The following is a 22,490-nucleotide window of genomic DNA, read 5'->3' as shown; positions in this document are numbered from 1 at the left end:
GTGGTGCAAGTCCAGTGACAAAGAGACTTGGACTTGATCCAAAGCCCTTTAAAACAAGGGAATTTTTCTTTTGATATAAATATGTCTTTTAACTGTGCTTTGTGTCCAGCCCTACTGTGCATCATTCCTGACACTATAATAATGATTATATGTTCTTTATATGAGCCCAGCATCCTAGATGGTGGGGAAAATAAGTAGTTGCCTTCAGCACTTACAAATCCATGTGCTTCCAAGTACTATTGATCAGTGCTAAAGCTTTCTTCTGTCTTTAACACCCTTTGCCACAGATCCAGACCCTTTTTCAGAATAGCTCTGCAATCCCAGAAGGATGTATGAATTAATAAAGCTTTCCACATGCTCAAGAAAGAAACAACTCCATCCAGCTCATTAGAATAAACTGGTACAGAAGATGCTGAACCTAATTTGTGTATTTCTAAAAGCCTTCATTTTATGCTTTCAGTCAAGAATATTTGAGTTCTGTTCTGGTTAACAAATATGAGCAGGTATTTTTGAAACTGTATTAAAGTTCACAGAACCTATCCTTCCTCTTCCTACTATCTTAATTTATACTCATCATTGCTACCTCTTTTTGAAATATCTGCATAGTTCTGCTCTTTCCATAAACCTCATGTACAACTTAGGAATAGGTGAGTTTTAAAAGATATCAATATACGAATGTGTTTAACATCTTCATTCAAAATTCCAGGAGGGAGCTTCAGGACCTGATCAAGGCACAAGAGCTAGGTAAGCATGTACCTGGAGGGAAGAAGCCTTTATTTCTGTACATTTTTCCTTATTTATAATAAAATCATATTCTACTGGAAACAAAGTTGACTTTTCAAGTCAGGCTCTTGTCAGACTCAAGGGAATCAATTAGATGTAAAGCAGGCCACCTGGTATGACAGTAATTAGACTCTAGATCTGTTGTTATCAGGACCCAAAGCTGCACTGTGAATTTGGCTCAGAACTTTAATTAAAACTGTAGTAACAACTGACTTTAATTTATTAATTATTATTTTATTGCTAATGCAGCTGAACAGAGGGCTGAATGGCTCACTATACTAGTAAAAACTAATATAGCTATTTCCCTCTGTATTATCAGTAGAGATCAGAACCACCTTAGCTGTTACAAGCAGTTATTATCACAAGTTTCCCTCTGGCTCTTTGACAGCTATGGAGAATTAATTAAAAGGCTCAAACTGGTGTGCAGTTATCATTTCCTACTGTCAGTTTAGATTCTATGTAGGCAAGCAAAGCAATGATAAGTTGAACCTATCTTAACATTAGCATTATGGTTGAGGGCATTTTCATGACTCTTACAAGTGTACCCATGCACAGACTGCAATTGCAGAGCTTATTTGGTGCAAACAAACTAGATTCTTTCAGAAGAAATTGAACTAGAACGTCTGTTCCAGACCTATACTAGATGCACTCAAAGTTTAATAAGGACACACTAAATCCAAACAGCTCCAAACCCTTGACATTGTGAAGAAGTTTGGTCCAGGATATCCAACTAATTTTAGTCTGACCTGCACACCCTGAACTTCACATAATCTTCAGCACCAGTGCTTTCAATCCACTGAACCAATCCTGCCTCACCAGATTTCTCATTAAGACCCAGTCCTGAGTGACAGCAGTTCACTGGGATTTTACAGTACATTAGTTACAGGGAGGGAATGTTAGCAAAACCAAGAAAGTTGCCTCATTTTCATCTATTTGTGCATGGCATTTTGAACACAAACATATAAGCAACTACCTAAACAAGGCCCACACACACATATTCTTTTGTAATGCATAGTTAGAACCAACACAATACAAAATTAGGGGACACAAGGGATATTACTATTCTGATAGCATTTATTGTGCATTAGTATTTCAGTCACAGCTCTGAGCTTGGATAATGTCTGTCATCAGTCTTTTCCACAATGTCTAAAAATATCTGTATTTTTATTTTTCATCATTTATGCTCTCAATTACTCCAAATTTAGCTCCCTTAGGGTAAAAAAAGTTGCATGATCTCATTCTCATTAAATATAATGATAATACTGGTATGGACCTGTTTTACCTTTAGACTTGTTATCTATGCAATACTACTACCGTAATGCCTAAGTTTTTTCCCCTGCATTTCAAACACCACAAAGAAGTTAAAGTAGCACATGCAATCCCTCTACTGAAAGGAAAATATTAAATACAGTGATGTCAAAAATAGAATCTGTAAAACCTAAACCAAAACAAAATTCTAATTATATTAACTGGCAACCAAAAAACAATTAACAATGTTCTTTAAGATTTTTGAGAGATAAATAAGTATTCAGAAAAGCTATGTTTATTATACCAATAATTACAACCTAAAAGTTCCATTTAACCCCACAGATAAAGGTCTTCATTATATCTTTAATGACTACATTTATCTATTCATATACTTAAAAGAGAAATTACAGAAAAAAAAAAAGCCAAACCAAAACAACACCCAGTGATCTCAGTGACTTCTGTAAAGTTCAAGAAATATTGAGTGCACTCAACTTCCACTCTTAAAGTTGTTCATACATACCTTTTACCCAGTTATATCTTGAATTTGCCTACTTGGTCATATTTTTGTTGTATTCTTCTAGACAACTAGAAGAATAGTTAACAGCTAGAATATGCCTTTTACATACATACTTTAAAAGACAGAAGTACCATTTTCTGACCTTGTCATCAATCTTACAAAAATCCTTGCAGAGTCTTGCCATAAACCTGGAGAGACACGCAGCATTACCTCTGATAGACTAATCCTGGAGGCAAAAGACAAGATTCTTTTTGAGTGGAAATCCAAAGTAACACGGTGTATTGGCAAAAGCTGTTACTTGAAGGTACTTCAGATTTCAGCTCCTGAACAAGCCAAAGAGAACACCCTACATGACTACACTGATGGAGACAGGGATAAAACGTTACTTCCAAGGCAACTAGGTCTCAGCTTCTCACAAATACTAGCCAGGTCCCAGAAACACATTCAGAAACTGGCTGGGAGGTAATGCAGGGTATGGCATTGACATATAGAATGCTCTCCTGGGACATGAAACTGAACAGAACCTTACAGCTATTTCCTGCACTAGCTAATATATTTGCATGGCACCTTTGTGAGCATCATGCAGCACAGGTTATAAAAGAGCATATTAAAGCAAGAATCCCTAGCTGAATAAGTAAAGCACCTCAGGGAGCTTGCCAAAATGTCCATTATAAGAAACCACCTACACTGTACTCTATCCCCTACAGAACAGCTCACATCTCCAAAAGCACAAGGCCTGTGAAACAGTGGCTTCTAGCCAGCTTCTTTCTGTAAAGAAATACTGCAAGCTGTACAGCTCCCCATGATAGAAATTTATCACTTTAAGAGTTTGACAGTCATCTCTGGAGTACATGTAACAAAATCAATTAAGAGGTGAAAAAAAAAGAAAATCACAGCACATGTATATATACGTATATATAGGCTTTTTCTTTCTCCAGCATCAGAAGACAGCTTAGCATGAGGAAGAGACAAGATACTCAAGGAACTGGCATCAGCCAATTACATCTCTGCTCCTGAGCTGTCTAGCCCAAGTAGAAAGTAGAGCAGCCAAGGTTAATAAATTTCTAAAGTAGATCTAGCTGGTGTTTAGACAAAAGTTGTGCAGAAAGTTTCTCAAATAGTGTGTTTCTCAATAATGAACTGTTTAATAAAATTGTATATTTACCTGATGCTTCTACTCAGAGTAGCTGAAAAAAAAAGTTAAAAAAACCCTAAAAATTTATATTATTAATTTATTTCCTACTGCATTTTTAAATTCAGAGTAATATTACATCTACAATATTAACTACATCTTAGAATTATAAAATATTTAAAAGCAGAAAAAGTGGAATACCTGTAATAGTACTTAACCTTTTTTCCTCTGATATGAGCTACATGCAAATTTTGAAATTATGAAGTATCATGACTACAGGGACAGAGGAATTTTGAGGCTACTAGACAATGGCATAAATCTATTTGTTGCTGCTATCTACCAGCTCTTTCCTGGTAACTGCAGACTCAGTCATGTGGTGTAGTGTTTGGATATCACTAATTTCCACTTCCCTGACATTCCCCCTGTCACGACAGGGCAGTTCCTTGTTAGCTGTTAACCTGGATACTTAAATTATCTAATATCTGCAAAGTTCATTTAAGAATCTAGGCCCTCTCTCAGTCACAATAATGCAAAGTATACTACCTTTCTTCATTTTCATAATTCTACTTGTATTACTACAGATGGAAGAAAGAGCTGAATTAAGGCCATCCTTTTCTGAAGGGAAGTACCTGCCAGAGTTTCAGCACTGCTGTTACTATGCATAACAACAGTACTCAGAGCAGTGAGGCTGATACCTCTCAACCCTCTACCAGTATATTCCAGTTGGAAGTCCAGAAAGATGAGTGATGTATTTAGACGCATAAAATGGATCTCCACTTTTCAGTGGGCTTTTGAAGTTATTTTTGGTGAATTCTGTTATTTAGGTGTTTTATGTGGGGTTGCTCATTCAACAACTTAATACAGCTGCGTTGCTAGTGTCTGAAACCATGTCAGGAAGGCAGTTATCTAATAGCCCTTAGAGCATCGATTCCAGAGCACATTACAAACACTACCAATCCCCTCAAAATTCCTCTAAGGTGTGCAAGTCAATATTATTATCACCTTTTTTTTTTTATTGTTAATGAAATTGCAGTAGAAAAATATGATCAGCCTTCATCAGCATTACAGTGTGAAGGGTAGGTCCTCTTGCGGCATAAAACTTGTTAATGCCATTGAAATCAAAACATGAATGAAAGTATTATGTGAGAGTCTGAACTTACAAAATGAGAGTTCTTTACTTGCTATTGTGGGTAATTTTATTAGGAGATAGGGAGCTTAGAGAAAGTAAATAAATTGCAAAGACTAAGATCTTTCCTATCTAACAGCTACTAAATTACATTTCAAAATAAATAGCATTTAAATACTTTTCAGCAGAAGAAATTTCTGTGATTGCCTCAGAGACATTACACAGCTGTCGGCATCTGTGGCATGTCGGAGGCCTACGCTGTGTTCTGTACTCTTCTTTACAATGGAAAGTGGCATCAACTTTTAACTCTTCTAACCGAAGAGTTTCAGGTACACAGTCTCATGGCTGTGAAGTCAAATGAAAATTAACTGTTAAGGAAAGTAAACGAAAATCACCTATTGGGTCCTGTTTTCTGGCCAATGACAAGCTATGTGTAAATCTGATTTATCTTTCCCCTATAGACATTTGTACCCATCTACCTGACACAGGTGGTACTAGTCCACACAGTAAGAAGCAGCAGTTCAAGCACCAGAGCAGAACCAAGCCTGACAAGCTTGCATTTCCCTTGCTACAAGGTATAATGTGGGTAAAGAAGAAGTAAACCAAGTGGGAATAAGTGGGCATGCAGCTGAATGAGGAAAGGAAAGCAGTGATGGCCAGGGTAGGTTGTCTGCTCCATATTCTTAAGCTTTTGCAATGGAATACAGGGGCAGTGAATTGGTGCAACTCCAGCTTGAACAAGCAAATTCACACAGTATCACAGTATGCTAGAGATTGGAAGGGACCTCAAAAGATCATCTAGTCCAATCCCCCTGCCAGAGCAGGAACACCTAGATAATGTTACACAGGAATGTGTCCAGGCGGGCTTTGAATGTCTCCAGGGAAGGAGACTTCACAACCTCCCTGGGCAGCCTGTTCCAGTGTTCCGTCACCCTCACTGAGAAGAAGTTCCTTCTCAAGTTTAAGTGGAACCTCTTGTGTTCCAGTTTGCACCCATTACCCCTTGTCCTATCATTGTTTGCCACTGAGTAGAGCCCAGCTCCATCCTCGTGACATTCCCCCTTTATATATTTATAGACACTAATAAGGTCACCCCTCAGTCTCCTCCAAACTATAGAGACCCAGCTCCCTCAGTCTTTCCTCATAAGGGAGATGCTCCACTCCCTTAATCATCTTGGTTGCCCTGCGCTGGACTCTCTCCAGCAGCTCCCTGTCCTTCTTGAACTGAGGGGCCCAGAACTGGACACAATATTCTAGATGGGGTCTCACCAGGGCAGAGTAGAGGGGAAGGAGGACCTCTCTCGACCTACTAACCACCGCCCTTCTAATACACCCCAGGATGCCATTGGCCTTCTTAGCCACAAGGGCACAGTGTTGGCTCATGGTCATCCTGTCGTCCACTAGGACCCCCAGGTCCCTCTCCCCTACACTGCTCTCTAGCAGGTCGTTCCCCAACCTATACTGGAACCTGGGGTTGTTCCTGCCCAGATGCAGGACTCTACACTTTCCCTTGTTAGATTTCATCCCGTTATTCCCTGCCCAACTCTCCAGCCTGTCCAGGTCTCGCTGGATGGCAGCACAGCCTTCTGGCGTGTCAGCCACTCCTCCCAGCTTACTGTCATCAGCAAACTTGCTGATAGTACACTCAATTCCCTCATCTAAATCGTTGATGAATATATTAAATAATACCGGTCCCAGTACTGACCCTTGAGGCACTCCACTAGTTACAGGCCTCCAACTAGACTCCGCCCCATAGACTACAACTCTCTGGCTTCTCTCCTTCAGCCAGTTCGCAGTCCACCTCACTACCTGATCATCCAGTCCACACTTCCTCAATTTAGCCGTGAGGATGCTGTGGGAGACTGTGTCAAACGCTTTGCTGAAGTCAAGGTAGACCACATCCACCGCTCTGCCATCATCCATCCACCGTGTTATTTCCTCATAAAAGGCTAAGAGATTGGTCAAACATGATTTCCCCCTGGTGAAGCCATGTTGACTGCCCCTCATAACCCTCTCATCCTTGATATGCCTTAAGATGGCACCAAGGATAAGGTGTTCCATCACTTTCCCAGGGATGGAGGTGAGGCTGACCGGTCTATAGTTACCCGGGTCCTCCTTCTTGCCCTTTTTGAAGACCGGAGTGACATTTGCCTTCCTCCAGTCCTCAGGCACCTCTCCCGTTTCCCAAGACTTGGTAAAGATGATGGCGAGTGGTCTAGCAATGACTTCCGCCAGTTCCCTCAGCACCCGCTGGTGCATCCCATCTGGACCCATGGATTTATGGATGTACAGATTGCTCAACTGATCTCTAACCCAGTCCTCATCGACTAAGGCAAACCGTTCCGTCGACCTGACTTCATCTAAGGTCTCCGGGGTATAGGGCTCTTCAGGACTGCCTGCAGCAGAGTAGACAGAGACAAAGAAGGCATTCAGTAACTCTGCCATCTCTGCATCTTCTGTCACCCATCCCGTTCATCAGTGGGCCTACATTGCCTCTGGTGTTAGTTTTGTCTGCCATGTACTTGAAAAAGCTCTTTTTGCTGTCCTTGACCCTTCTTGCCAGGTTTAATTCTAAGGATGCCTTAGTCCTCCTAGCTGTCTTCCTACATCCTCTAGCAGCAGCCTTATATTCCTCCCAAGTGGCCAGCCCCTCCTTCCATGACCTGTAAACTCTCCTCTTCCACTTGAGCATACCCAGCAATTCCCTATTTAGCCACGCAGGTCTCTTGGCCCTCTTCCTTGACTTCCTACGTGTCGGGATGCTCCGATCTTGAGCACGGAAAAAGCAGTCCTTGAATGTCAACCAACTATCTTGGGCCCCTTTTCCTTCAAGCAGCCTTGCCCATTGGATTTCCCCTAGCAATTCCTTGAAAAGGCCAAAGTTTGCCCTGCTAAAGTCCAGGGTTGCAATTCTACGTGGTATTCTCCTAGTCCTACCACACAAGATCCTGAACTTCACCATCTCGTGGTCGCTGCAACCAAGACAGCCCTCAACCCTTACTGCTTCAACCAGACCCTCCTTGTTAGTGAGGATGAAATCCAGCAGCGCTCCTCTCCTGGTCGGCTCATCCACCATTTGCAGGAGGAAGTTATCATCCACACACTGGAGGAACCTCCTGGACTGCGGCTGGGTTGCCGAGTGGTCCTTCCAGCAAACATCAGGGAAGTTAAAATCCCCCACGACGACCACGGCCTGTGACTGTGAGGCCTCTCTCAGCTGCCTGTAGAAGGCCTCGTCAACTTCCTCAGCCTGATCTGGTGGTCTGTAACAGACACCTACAACAGTATCGCCCCTGCCAGCCTGCCCCTTAATTCTCACCCACAGACTCTCAACTCGCTCATCATCTGTCCCCAGACAGAACTCGGTGCATTGTAGTTCCTCCCACACATAAAGAGCAACCCCACCACCCCTCCTGGCTGGCCTGTCTTTTCTGAAAAGGACATAGCCCTCCATGACTATATTCCAGTCATGTGAGCTGTCCCACCACGTCTCTGTAATTGCCACCAGATCATAGTCTCCTGACTTAACACAGGTTTCCAACTCCTCCTGTTTATTTCCCATGCTGCGCGCATTGGTGTACAGACATTTCAGGGAGCGAGCTGAGCACACCGATTTCACCCTAGGATTATAGGGGGCCTCCCAGTCTTCATTAATTCTGGAGCGCTTCCCCACTGGGGCAAGCCCAGCTACAACCCCATCCCCCTTCGAATCTAGTTTAAAGCTCTCCAAATGAGCCCTGCTAATTCGTGCCCCAGCATCCTTTTGCCTCTGTGAGACAAACCTTTCTCACTTGACATTGTCCAGACTGGTGCCCTATAAAACCAGCCATTATCAAAGAATCCAAAGCCCTGCCTGTAGCACCAGTCTCGTAGCCAATTGTTCATGAACTGAATCTTCCCATTCCTTCCCACATCATCAGTGGAAGATGGAAGGAGTGTGGAGAAGATCACTTGAGCCCCAGACTCTTTCACCATCCGCCCCAAGGCCCTGTAGTCTTTCTTCATCCCCCTCAGACTGCGGGAAGCAGCTTCCTCCCCACCTGTCTGGAAGACCAGCAGCGGGTAGTAGTCTGTCAGGTGCACCAGGTTGGGGAGTGCCCTGGTGATATCCCTGATCTGGGCTCCAGGCAGACTACACACTTCCCTATGATGAGGGTCAACTCTGCATATCGGGCCCTCTGTTCCTCTCAGAAGGGAATCCCCTACTACAATGACCCTTCTTTCTTTCTTAACAGAGGCAGTCTTGAGGTGCAAAGTCGACCCCCTTTTCCTATGTGGCCTTGTGGGCTGGCCTTGCCCCACATTCTCACTTACCTCTCCTTCAAGATCCAGGGCCTCGAACCTATTATGGACGGACACCTGGGGAAGCAGGGCAGGAAGGGGGGAGGGTTTCCCCCGACATCAAACTGGAACTCGCTTCCAACCCTCGTCGTCTTTTTGGTCCCCTACCTCTGCGCTACAGCCACAGGGCAGGGGCTGTCTCGGGCCATCCCCCTCTGCCTGAGAAGGCAGGGGGTCCTTCCCCTTTTGGGGGGTATCTCCCTGGAACCGTTCCGACTGGCACGCCAGGGAGTTACTCCACCAGTCGATCTCCCTTTCACACTCCCTGATAGTCCTCAGCGTTTCAACCTCCTCCTTAAGTCTTGCCACCAGGCTAAGCAGATCTTCTACCTGCTCACACCTCACGCAGGTGGAATGCTGTCCTCCCTCCCCCGGCAGCAGCAGGCTCTGCCACTCCCTGCACCCAGAGACCTGAACAGCCACGGTTTGGGACGGGGTCTCCATCTGAGTTGCTGCAGTCGTCTTACTGTAAGCTCTCTTTCTGGAGACAACCATATTGGTCTGCAGTCTGGGACACCAGCAACACGACCTGCTTGTTCCTCTCTGCACCCGGTGGGCAGCAACCGGTCGCTGCCCTCTCAAAGGCTTTTTCAAGGCAAGCAGCAGGGAGTGGTCACCGTCACCGAGGGAACGCCCCCCGCCACGTGAGCCTCTCTCTCGCAAGGGCTGCTGGGGCTTCGGGGATCGGGAGATGTCGGGAATCGCGATGTCTCTGCGCTCTCCTCTCTGATTTTCCTAATCTCCGTTGACCCTCCCGGTCGCTGAAGCGTGCCGGCTGTGGCTCTAGCTGGGCTAGCTCCGATCAGCTGACTGATTCCTTCCCCTTTATATTTGCAAAGTAAGGAACCCAGCTTTTCCCCAGAATGTTTGTTCTGCTTTGGGAGCTTCACTTGACGCTAGGCAGATGTCCAGTCATTGTTAATCATACTTTTAAAATTATTTTTAAAATAGTAATATTTTAATATATTAATATTTTAATACATGTCTAACAGATACAAGAAGAAACCAACATGGATCTCCAGGCCTGTCAGCTGATTTACCTTATGCAACTTTTAAGTGGCAATAGTTAGCAATGGTGACAAAAGTGTGTATAAGGAAATAAATTACTCTCTGCTCTTTGATGGCCTGCTGGACTAGCTGGCCACATTGGAATGAGAAAGAAGATCTGTGCCTGAAAAAGTCTTCTAGTCATTTCAGATTTGCTAGGACAGTCCACAGTTCCCGGGTGTAGTTATGGCCCAGGACTGAGGCAAATTCATCAAACTCCTTTTTGTGTAAGCTACTGGCCACTTTTTCCACAGCAACATTTTTTTGAATGCTATGCTCCAAGTTAAGGTTTAAAAATCATATATTCTAGAGGAAAAAGCCTCCCTAATGCACCACTGACTCCTTGTTCTGTCTGGTACTTGGGCTCACAGTTTTACAAAAAGACAAGAAAATTTTATTGACAGAAATTGTTGCTTTCAAAACAAGTAGAAGATCAGATGTGTTGGATCAGACTTCATTTGTGAACTGGCAGAAGCAGCACAATCATGGGAATAAATTTATATGTAGGATGAAGCTGTCTCTTTGAATCATAAATTGACCACACCCAGAAAATTACAGTTCTCACCCACTAGCCTCCAGTGACGTTCTAAATATTGCCCATCCCAAAACACAGCCTGCCAAGTGTCAAATACGTTATTAACTGGAAGTTAAAATAATTCCTCCCTAATTTCTCTTTAGGGAACTGAAGCTTTATACTGTCCTTAATACAAGCAAGTGCTTTACAGGCATGGTTCAATCCCGTACCAAAGCACTACCAATCAGAATTGACATTTAAACACCTCTCCTGTTGCAGTATTTTTGAGCAATAACAACACTTTTAACTTCTACAGCAACTTTATCCAAGGGTCTCAGAGTGGCTTAAAAACAATAATTAATTCAACTTCAAGAGGTAAAAAGGTAGCAACTGCACTTTCCAGGCAAAGCGGATTAGACATAGACTCCCAAAGGTATCACACATGGTTGTGCACAGGGCAACAGAGCTGAAGGCTGGATCCCGGGGGCATCCTGTGTCAGTGCCTTGCATTAAGCATCAGACAGTACCCTCTCCCACCCTACATGTGCTCTTCTGAATGCTCAATAAGTTCTCATTATAATAAAGACAACTCTGTGTAGTCATTTTAGTACTCACAATAAATGCACATTATCTCTAGGTGGTTTTGTTTTTAATATGTTGGGTGTTTTTTTCCTTTTTTTTCCTCCTCTCTAAGTGAGCTCTTCTTCCTTATTACTAAACAGCCAGCGAAGAAGCAGAGAGTTACCAAGGGCTGACTATACTAGTCTCAGATGTCTTTTCAGTGTATTAAAGTGTTTTCAATTACCTCCTAATACACCTCTGGGGAGCCTAGGAGAACGGAAGGATTAGCAGTGTAATGAGTTTAAATTATTTAAGAGTTTGGTTTTTTTTTCCCCATCCCCCTTATTATGTGACTTTGTTGAATTTAATCCTAGATGAGAGATAGTTGACAATACAAGCCAGGTTATATCTGATGAGTAACCTTGATCTTAATCAAAGGGCTGCAAGGAAAGTATATAAAAATGCCCTCCTTCTCCAAGAAGATGTGATAAAAAGGATAGGAAAGCCTGTTTTATTTTGCACTAGTTGAAATAAGGTGACTATTTCAGCAGTTGTTGAAACTGATTGATAAGACACGATCAATATCAGGTGATTTTCAGGCAGGAACATCCATGAGTAAAAAAGTTCAAGTGATCAATTCTTACCTGATTGCATCATGATGTAATATAAAATTTCAGGAGAGGTGAACTGAGGTAGCTGAGGTTTGTCTAGTTCCCTCTGATAGCCATTGACATATCTATCACCACCCAAATACCTGAGCATCTCAAGGTTATTAGATGTATTGTAGCCTCATAACGTCCTGATGAGGTAGAAAACATTATTTTGTATGCATTCAGGAACTGGAGATATAAAATCACATACTAAGAGTCACACTGAAAGTTCAGAGAGCCAGAAATGCTGCCAATATTTCCTGAGCCCTACCAGATCCATGATGGGCCAAAGAAGCAATAATGCAAAATAAACAAAGAAAACACAAAATGAAAACCAGGCCATAGATCTGGATGGAAGAAAACACATGCTTTACAGATGTTTCAAGTCTCAACCATCCTAGTCTGGTATGTTAAATTGGTGGTCCTGCCTATGCTTTAGGCTGGTTTTCAAGACTTTCTTCTTTCCTACAGCTTGGTGCTCTGTGTGATTATTATTTAAGGCAAATCTAATTCAGCTGCCAAGTTAGTTTTTTCTGAACCTGAAAAAATAGTCTACATGACACTTCTGTCATGGTGACTGGCGATATCTTCACTATAATTAGTACAATTTCCTTCACATTGAAGCTGGAACTTGACTTCTGTCTTATATGGTCCTGTGAAATAAACATGGATTTGTTAATGATGGGTCCTAATACCAGAACTTTAACAACTGATTTAAAATGAGGATCTACAATATTTTCCTTAGCTCCTACTTTCTCTGAAAGGACACCTAATTAATATGAATAACGAAAGACAGCATATTCTCAGCAACAGAATATGTGACCAGAACCTACTGTTCTTTGACCTTACGTGCTGTCAGCATCACAGCTGTATCAGAATTTACAAGTGTACTAAATTTTAATGTGTCACCTATGGAAAATGCTAGGTATCATTAGAAATGAGTTAAAACCAAAAATGTATGTGAAAGACATATTTCAAATAAAAAAAAATAAAATCAAACAGAGCACGAATCATGAGTTTGGAATTCCTTATGCTCAGGCAAACCTTTAATCAGTAAGGTTAAATGAGTGCCTCTCGTTGGCGCTGACTGTGTACAGGTATCTGTGTATGCATACACACACATTTATATGTGTATTTGTTTCCATGGTCCTTGCCTTTTTGTTTTGTTTTGTTTTTTTTAAATATTGTTTCCATTTTTCTCCTCCCTTCTCCAAAGAACCTTGCTGGAGAAATCTTGGTTTATCCTTATAAAAAGGGGGAGAATATTTCTGTGGGCAGGCAGACGCATTGTTTTCTCTGCTCTTGTCATAAACTCGTGACTTATTACTTAAAATCATAACTATTATGAGGAATCCTCTACTCTTTGCTAACAGATATAATTACTATTGTAAATACAAAGACAGAATTTTTCTCACTCATGCTTTCATAAGACTGATCATAAATGTGTAGAAATTCAATTTGAAATTAAAATCTAAAATGTCAGATAGATGAGATTATTAGACAGTATACACAAAACTATAGATGAGATTATTAGACAGTATACACAAAACTATCACAGAAATGGAGAAATAAACACACCCAACCCATAGCTTCCATAAACTTATCAAAACATCAGATAATCTTAAAATGGAGATTTTACCCAGTATTTCACCACTGATCAGAGCTGGGCAAATGCTTTGAGTCTCATGCTGTACCTAGAAAATATATTTTCTTTCTTTTTTTTTTTTTTTCCACTGTTACTGTGATCTCCCATGAGAGTTTAAGCCTTCATAAGGTATCAATACCTTATGATGAATGCTATGAAAAGTGACCAGCATATTTTCAAGGAGCCTTCATCCATACTCATCTTCATCCTTACCTAAGGTACCATTAGTTAGCACACCTAGGAGAGTCTATGTTCTGCTTAGCCTGGGGTGAGCCAGCTGATGTTAAATCTGAGAGCGCTGACACTTTACCTTCATCCCAGGAAGAGTGAAATACAAATTCAGACTTCAGTATGGAACATGAAGGTAGCTCTACCCACAATCAAGCAGTTTAATTTGTAAAACCAATAGAAGTTTTTTCACAGCAAGACAAATGAGACCTAGCCAGCAGACAAAATGAACCCAAACTCTCTTAAATAGTAGAAGTTACGTGTATTATTGCCTTTCAAGCATTACACTGGTAGTAGTTTTAAGTGGAGTTGCTCATAATTTTGCTCATAATTTTGGAAGCAGCTCACATACGGATGAGAGCTTCAAAGCAAGACTGTAGATGGAGACAGATGTAGATGGCTCTGCTAATTATCTTGCTAAAATCCGGCTTGTATTCACACAAAACCCAGAATTTAAAAGATTGCAAAATTCTTCCTGGAAATCCCAAAGCAGCAGCAGGTGCTTTGGCTGTGTATTAAATACTTCTCCACATCCCCAGGGCACCATAAGCTCTAAGTTTCTACCCAGCAGCACAGGAACCCAGAGCTGTGGAAAGAATATGCGCATGTCATCTGAGTGACCTTCTCCTGTTCTTTGTAAAATCTTAGTGTGAATAGATTGAGAGTTTTAGCTTGAAGTAAATTAACTACATTATGTATAATGACAAATTATGTAGATTTATACCAGATAATCGGTTGGTGTACTTGCCATTGGAGACAGCTGATGCCCAAATAGAGTATTTTGAACTAGAACAAATAAGTTCGCATTGTTCCCATTTGGCACATCAGCCTCTTACCACACTAACTTCTGTCTCTAAAATTACCCTTTCTTATTATGTTCTTATTTCAGCTTGTTCTTCTTGAAGTTTGATGGATCCATCCACCTCCACCCTTCTTCAACCCCATTACTTTGGACAGAAATATTAAAAAGGACACTTAAATGTGCTGCGGCAAGCAAAATACAGTGCAGAGAGCTTTGAAACCGTTCATGAGGGCTTGGGAGCAATTTCTTGGGCATTGCCACTTTGATAGACTAAGATGTTAATGGCAGAGGTTTTGGCAAGTATAAGGAAGAAGGAGAAACTAGAGAGTGATGACACTATGCCTGATGGGAAGGGTGTGGGGGAGGAAGGAAAGACAACCATGGGCCCAAGCAAAGGCTTTCCCAAAGAAAGAGCAATTGGGATTTTTATTCAGGCTGCTCTTGGAAAACTTCCCTTTCCTTCCAACATGACAAGGGGAACAGCAGCTCCCTACAGAATAATGCACAAATAAATTCAGTGGGAACAACTATAGTCTTGAAACTAACCCACTGGACTCATCTTGAAGTTTTGTGCTGTCACAGAGAAAGACCTACGTGAAGACAGGTAATTTTTAATACCTATGTCCCTCCTCTTTCCTCATTTCTTCTCTTTCTGCTCAGGCTGCAACCACCACAGGGATGTAGTGTTACTGTGTTTACACTATACATAGCACCGTGGATGTCTTAGTTTCCTTGGATCTTGGGATTAGCATAATCATGTTTCTAGTTGTACACACATGAATGCTCACCTAATTCACCAGGAACAGCAGAGCTAAATGGCAAGCATTAAACATTGCTGAATCCTCTGAAAGCTTGCACAGCACAGGTCTTCCCCAACAATTAGGTACAGAGAATGATTAAGCCCTTTGCAACACCCCACAGGGAGTAAAACTTGCAAACTTGCCAGAAATCTGGGCTTGACCTGGGTGATCCAAATCCCAGGTCATGCACCCAATTTAGAGAGAAACCCCTGCTCTGAAGAACCCAGAAAGAAATTACATGGAACCCAGGCTCATTCCCTGAGAAGAGGAAATTTAAAACCCTTCATAGAAGCAAGCCCTTGACACTCTTGTCCTTAATCCCAAAAGAGGCAGCTCAGAAGAAGCATCCAAGCTGGAGGCCCAAAGGCAGTCCTACCATCTGAGCTCTGAGGAGAAATGAGTGTGGAAACAGCAGATGACCTAAGATCCAGAGACATCTGTCTCTGTGGATGCCCTAAGTTATCAGACATAGCTGAGCAGCAAACATGGCACAGACTGAACTGTGCAGCCTTGCTGCTTGCAGAGGCACTTCCCTGATTAAGAGCTCTATTGAGTAATTGCAACATCTAAGAAATTTGGGGTTCTCTTTCCTCCTTCTTTTAATAGCACTATTAGGCTTGTGCCTGTTTGATATGCATATTGATTTTTGTTTCATACAGGGATACTGCAGCTGTTAGGAATAGTCTAGTGGAAGAGTAGACTTAGGCACAATTTCTGTTGCATAGAAAACACGCTGTGAATCAGCCAGTTTTGCCCTGCCAACTCAGTTTCTATATTATTCTAGAAGCAGATGCATAGTCTGGCCATGTTTATGCGCAGTAAATAAACATTACATCAGCCCAATAATTCTTATCAAACCTTCTTTCACACAGGCCCAAATTGCTTGCCTGCCCCTGCCTCAGGAGACACACTTTTGTTCAATCTTGCTATTTATAATAATGAGATATTGTGTTTATGAACAATAACCCAACTATTGTATTATTCATTAATTTGCTGCCCTAGGGTTTATATATGAACCTTGGTTACCACAGATAAACTGTGTAGCACTAACAGCGCTAATGCCCTCTGCTGCATATAGTTAACACTACATAGCAACTACAGCAAGGGTTCGCCTAGTCAAGTGCCAAACAGCTGCATTTTGGCCCACCACCTCAGTTAGTCACTCTTCTTGCCCTACCTCCATCACAGCGCAGCTGGGTGATCAGGGGGATACGAAAGATCCCCAGGCACTCATATAGGCAGCTGCTTCTGCAGACACATCTTTGGGAACTGGTGAATATGTGTTGCAAAACCAAGTATGCACATGTAGGTAGCAGTTGCAGGGGTTGTTATTTTACTTTGTGAAGATCTGGGAACAGGTTAATAGTTGCCAGTGAGATGTCAAGGGGACAGACTGGCCTTCCAGATAAGTGTCAGGAGTAGAGACAGGTATTGCTTCTCAGTGTTTCAACAGGGTTGTTTGATGATCATAAGTAATTCATACAAGCTCTTCAGACTTCTATTCCTTATCAGTAACAGAGGTAGCAATATCTATCTCTCAAGGCTCTCATGAAGTCAGATTCATTACTATGTGTTCAAGATACTCAGCAGTCAACAGTATTCATCCTAAGCACAAGAAAGGCAATAGAAATATCCCCACTAAGTTGAATGAGACTTACTGAGGAGCAATTCCGTGTTACAGTATGGCATAGCATGAATCCTATTAAGAACCTGAATACCTTTGACTGAAAAAGATTACAGGAGAAATCTCCACCTTTATTAATGGTGTATTTAAGTGAAGTACCTAAAGCGAAGAAAGCCATGGAAAAATCTCAGCAAGAAGGGAGATTGGGTGTAGCAGCCTTTCAAAGCCAGAGAAGACTGCAAAACTCAAAGATCAGAAAAGTTTGCTTAAAGCAGACACTTGTGATTATGGGGAAAGTAGACTCTGTTGGCCACATGCCTAATATGCTTAAGTTTAAAGTAAATGGAGGACTGCATTGCTTTACTGAGTGAGCCTGCTCTTAGCAATATTTTCTCTCTCGCATTTTGTATGAATTTAAACATCTTCTCACAATTATGCCTGCATGAAAAATTTTGCCTTAAGATAGATTTTAAAACCTTCAAATTCAAGTTCCAAAAAGCCTTTGCTCCACTAGCAGTGGAGAAGTCTGAATACCACCCTAAGTTTCCATTGCTTTGATAATATCAGTAAATGAAAAAGGCTAGGCAGCATTATCCAGATGTGAGGTTGTCCTGGGTTCAGCAGTAGCAGTCATTTTTTCTCCTTCTTGGTAGCTGGTGCAGTGCAGTGTTTTGACTTTCAGCTCGGGAACAGAGCTGATAACAAGGTTGTTTTGGTTTGGCCAAGGACTTTGTGAGCCTCATGCTCTGCCAGGGAGGAGGGGGAGCCAGGAGGAAGCAGAGACAGGACACCTGACCCAAACTGACCAAAGAGATATTCCATACCACAGCACGTCATGCCCAGGAGGTAACTGGGAGTTAGCCGGAAGGGCTGGGAGTCTGGAGGGTTGGAGGAGGTATCGGTCGGAGCTTGGTCGGGCTGGGGGGGGCGAGTTATCGGTCGGCTGGTGGTGAGATGATGTATTCTCTTCCCTTGTTATTTCCTTTATCATTATTATCATTGGTGGTAGCAGTAGTGATTTGTGTTATACCTTAGTTACTAAACGGTTCTTATCTCAACCCGTGGGAGTTGCATTCTTTTCGATTCTCCTCTCCGTCCCTCCGAGAGCAGGGGGAGGGCAAGAAAGGGGGGGGAAGTGAGCGAACGAATTACCTGACTGGGTTTAAACCACGACAGAGGTTTACTGGAACACCACAGCTTGCATCACACAGCAAAAGTTTTATCACAAGCTAAGAAGGACAACTGAGAAGCCTGTATTTCAATAAATGTCATACTTCTGTTTAGTTTACTATTTTCTGTCCCCCAGCTTAGATACAATTTAGGCAATTACATTTTTTACCTTAACATATTTAGAATGGCTTTTCAAATCTACTGGAGTTTGGCTAAATAAAAAATAACTCCAAAATATGTGACCAGAATATAGAACAAGGAATAAAAAGAGGAAAAGAAAACAAGGTCTTCCCTTCCCTTCCCCCCCCCCCCAGTTTCCTGTGTTTATTTCTGAAATTGAATGTTATAATAATACTGGGGCAATTTTAAGAATACAGTTCTTGTAAAACTTCAAGTCAAAAGTGAGCATTTTTGACCTATTCTGTGTTATTTTCCAAAATTATATCTGTTGTGTGTTCTTGTGTTCTCAATGTCAATAGCACCAAAAGAAAAGCAAATGCATCACTCGGGGTTTTTTCCATGTGGTCCTTCATTCCCAAGAGATTTACTTTGCTATCTCATCTCACTTTTATAAGTTCAGTCAATACCTGTATTGGCATATATCAGGCACATACATTACCAGTTACTAGATCCTGGCTCAAGGCACTGGCTGCCCATGACTATGTGTCATCATTTAAAATTAATAATTGAGTGTTCTGTCAGATCCTAACAGTGTTGGCCTAAGCTTTGCCCCAGTGTATTTAATACCAGAGGGACGCTCTATGAGCTACATTATTTCACATGATTCAAATGTAAAGAGCTGTTCAATAGTGCAGTAGCCTTTCTTTGCCTGAACAACAATGGCAGTACTGATTACCCTTAATAATGTTATGCTGTGTGCACAAATCAAGCGCAAAGAGCAATCGTGAAGAATAACATTGTTTTAAAACACTGATCGTTATTCTTGCTACATGCCTACTGGACCTTGAAAACCATAATAGGATGGTCTTTAGATTCTCACTGCTTTGATAAGAGATGAGAAGTGAAGTCAAATACACTACTTCTGGTTTGGCAGCTATAGTTTGAAGGCACTATTCAATGCCTAGGGGTTACTTAGAGTGGATGTTATGAAAGAGCTTGAACTGCCTCTTCAGCACACATCATGTACTCCTCTGATGACAATCCGAAATCTTTGCCCTCTGGCCAGTCCATGATGACTTCTAGAATTCCTGGACAACTGGGGTTTCCTGTTTGAGCTCATTGCGTAGTTAGTGCAGCCCACTTACTCCATGTAGCATCAGTTGCATGATGTGTAGAGGAGACCCTGCCTTTGAACATCCAGCCCAGCACAGGCAACCGGGGTGCCAGGAGGAGCTGTGCTTCAGTGCCAAGCACTTCTGAAGCAGCTCGAACCCCTTCATAGGCTGCCTGTATCTCTTTTTCAGTTGGAGTAGAGCTGGCCTCTTATCCTCTGTATCCCTGACTCCAAAAGCTGAGGGGTCAACCTCGAGTCTCCCCTGGAGCTTTCTGCCAGAGGCTCCAGGTAGGACCGTTCTCCCCAGCTCCTGTGTAAAGTACGTTTTTTTACATCTGGCACAGTCTGGACAAGTCCAAGGGCTACTGCATGAACTGTTTTGTGTTTAATTTGCTCAAAGGCTTGTTGTTGCTTAGGACCCCATATGAAATCATTCTTCTTCTGGGTCACATGATAGAGAGGGCTTACAATCAAACTGTAATTTGGGATGTGCATTCTCCAGAACCCCACAGCACCCAAGAAAGCTTGTGTTTCTTCCTTATTAGTTGGTGGAGATCTTGTTGATCTGTTGATCTGCTGTTATCTTGTTGATCACATCTGTGGGGATCTGGCAATGTCCATCTTGCCATTTTATTCCCAAAAATTGAATCTCCTGTGCAGGTCCCTTGACCTTACTCCGTTTTATGGCAAAACCAGCTTTCAGCAGGATTTGGATTCTTTTCCTCTCTTTCTCCAAAACTTCTTCTGCTGTATTGCCCCATGTTGGGTGCCACAAAGAACTGTCATGGTTTAAGCCCAGCTGGTAGCTCAAAAACCACGCAGCTGCTCACTCACTCCCCTCTTATTCCTCTTCCTGCTCCCAGAAGGATGAGAAGGAGAATCAAAAGAATGTAACTCTCACAGGTTGAGATAAGAATAGTCCAGTAACTAAGGTATAACACAAATCACTACTGCTACCACCAGTAATAATAATGATAAGGGAAATAACAAGGGAAGAGAATACAACCGCTCACCACCCGCCGACCGATACCCAGCCCAACCAAAGCAGTGATCTAGCCCTTCCAGGTGGCTGCCCCCAGTTTATATATGGGTCATGACGTGCTCTGGTATGGAATACCCCTTTGCCTAGTTTGAGTCAGGATACCTGTCTCTGTTTCTTCCCAGCTTCCTGTCCTCCCTGGCAGAGCATGAAACTCAGGAAGTCCTTGGCCAGAGTAAACATGACTTAGCAACAACTAAAAACATCGGTGTTACCAGTGTTGTTTCCAGGCTGAAAGTCAAAAACCCAGCACTGCACCAGCTACTAAGAAGGAGAAAAATGACTGCTATAGTTGAACCCAGGACAGGTAGATAACACCTAAACCTCCCTCTGACAGTTCCATGCCCCCCCCAACAAGGGCTTGCATTTGCTGTTGCTAGAAAAGCGTAACGATGAAGGTTTTGTTCTTGTCCAGCAGGAACTCACACTCCTGTGGGACTCAAAACCTGCCCAGCCATTTGAACACATGCAAAAGAAAATATGCCAGGTAGCACCAGTACTTCCAAGAAAAAGGGAAAAGTTAAACTTTTCACTGACTGACATGAGACACTCTGGGAGTAAACACACCAGGACTCCTTCTCAGCATGTCCAGTTCCTCCAGCACATGATCCCAGACTGGCCTTGTGGCTGCAGTAACATGCAAGTTCAGAGACACCAGGTGCTAGGTGCAGAGAACTGAGTAGATGAGTCAGAAGAAACTAATTGCTTAAGTTTGCTCCTAGGTCTGCTTTCAGTCAGCAGGGAATGTAGCAGCCTCATTAAGTTTCTCCTACTGTGCTGTTCACTTTTAGGTAGGAAAGGGGGTGAGTGGGGACAGCTTCTCCCTCTACTCAACTTGAATTAAAGAAAAACATCATAAAGAGGTGTTTCCACCCACCTTGCTGATGATGCTTGGCAAGAAGCAGAGATGTGTCTCCAAGCCTGATTGGTATTCAAAGAGTTTTAAGCTCTTCAATTTATATCTAAGGGTCTGTGGAGGAAACCACCTTTTCTGCCTATAATGGAAATGCTGAATAGATGGTACTTTTGAGTGGCTGAGAGCCAAATAAGTTAAAGCATTATTTTGAATTCAAATAGTAGTGCCAGGGCTGCTTTCTTCAGCAAGAATAGATGTGCCATTTCATAGTTACATTTAAAGGTTGGCTATTTTGTCTCAACTCTTGAAAGATGGAAAGTGAAGCAGCATCCGATCCTTCTTCTGGGACAAACTGCAAACAGTTCCTTCCCCCTCCCTCCCCAGTTTTCCTTCCCCGCGTAAAAACAAAGCCAAGATACTTCTGGGTAGGGTGTTTTTAGGCTGGTGGGATATAGAACCCCTGAAAACCTTTTCCTTAACTATGATGGAGGACAGGAGTGGGACATGCTAAAGACTACGTTCCACATTCTGGGCATTTTGCTCCATCCCTGGTGGTGGACAAGGCTGGGCTGGACGGAGCCTTGGGTGACATGGTTTAATGTGAGGTATCCCTGCCCATGGCAGGGGAGTTGGAACTTCATGATCTTAAGATTCTTTCTAACCCTAACTATTCTATGATTCTATGGTTCTAAAAACCTGAATCCTGACTACACCCCAGATCTCCAGGTTCCCAAAGCATCACTGTAATAGTTTTATTCAGAAAGTCACTCTTCAAAATGTCAATTCAAAATAGGTTACAGATGTTTTACATTAGGAGATTGATTCCTGCAACTCATTTCTTGCTTTGATTAAGCACAGGTTTGATGGGTCTCAGTTCCCTGTTTTCTTCTCCTATTTTTTCTCATCTAGGTAAATTCACAAACTGTCAGGATGCAAGGTATTCTGAGTTGAATCAACCTTATCCCTCTGCAACTGGGCCTGGTCCATGAAGTCCTGATGTCTGAAGAGGGAATAACCAGCAATTTTTCTTTGCAATAGACAGAAGCTGTTATAGTCCCCACATTACCTGCTCTTTTTTTCCATTTAAGTCAAATAAAACCTGTAACAGCCATGAAATACCAAGGCTACGACAATGTACATGTAGGTGCTCTAAACCTAACAAATCAATTTTCT

General features: G+C 42.3%; 1 long non-coding RNA gene across 1 annotated transcript; it reads left to right on the top strand.

Moving 5' to 3' along the window:
- The first annotated feature begins 40 nt into the window (after positions 1–40).
- Positions 41–15,139, top strand: LOC134163866 (uncharacterized). Its single transcript, XR_009964875.1, has 2 exons — positions 41–744; positions 14,682–15,139. It is a non-coding gene; the product is annotated as an uncharacterized LOC134163866 (long non-coding RNA).
- The last annotated feature ends 7,351 nt before the right edge of the window (positions 15,140–22,490 follow it).

Source organism: Pezoporus occidentalis, unplaced genomic scaffold, assembly GCF_034315485.1.
Source record: "Pezoporus occidentalis ecotype Australia unplaced genomic scaffold, CSIRO_AGI_Poc_V1 ctg209, whole genome shotgun sequence".
Classification (NCBI taxonomy): domain Eukaryota; kingdom Metazoa; phylum Chordata; class Aves; order Psittaciformes; family Psittacidae; genus Pezoporus; species Pezoporus occidentalis.
Note: the sequence above shows the minus strand (reverse complement) of the source record. Positions and strands in the feature narration are given on the sequence as shown.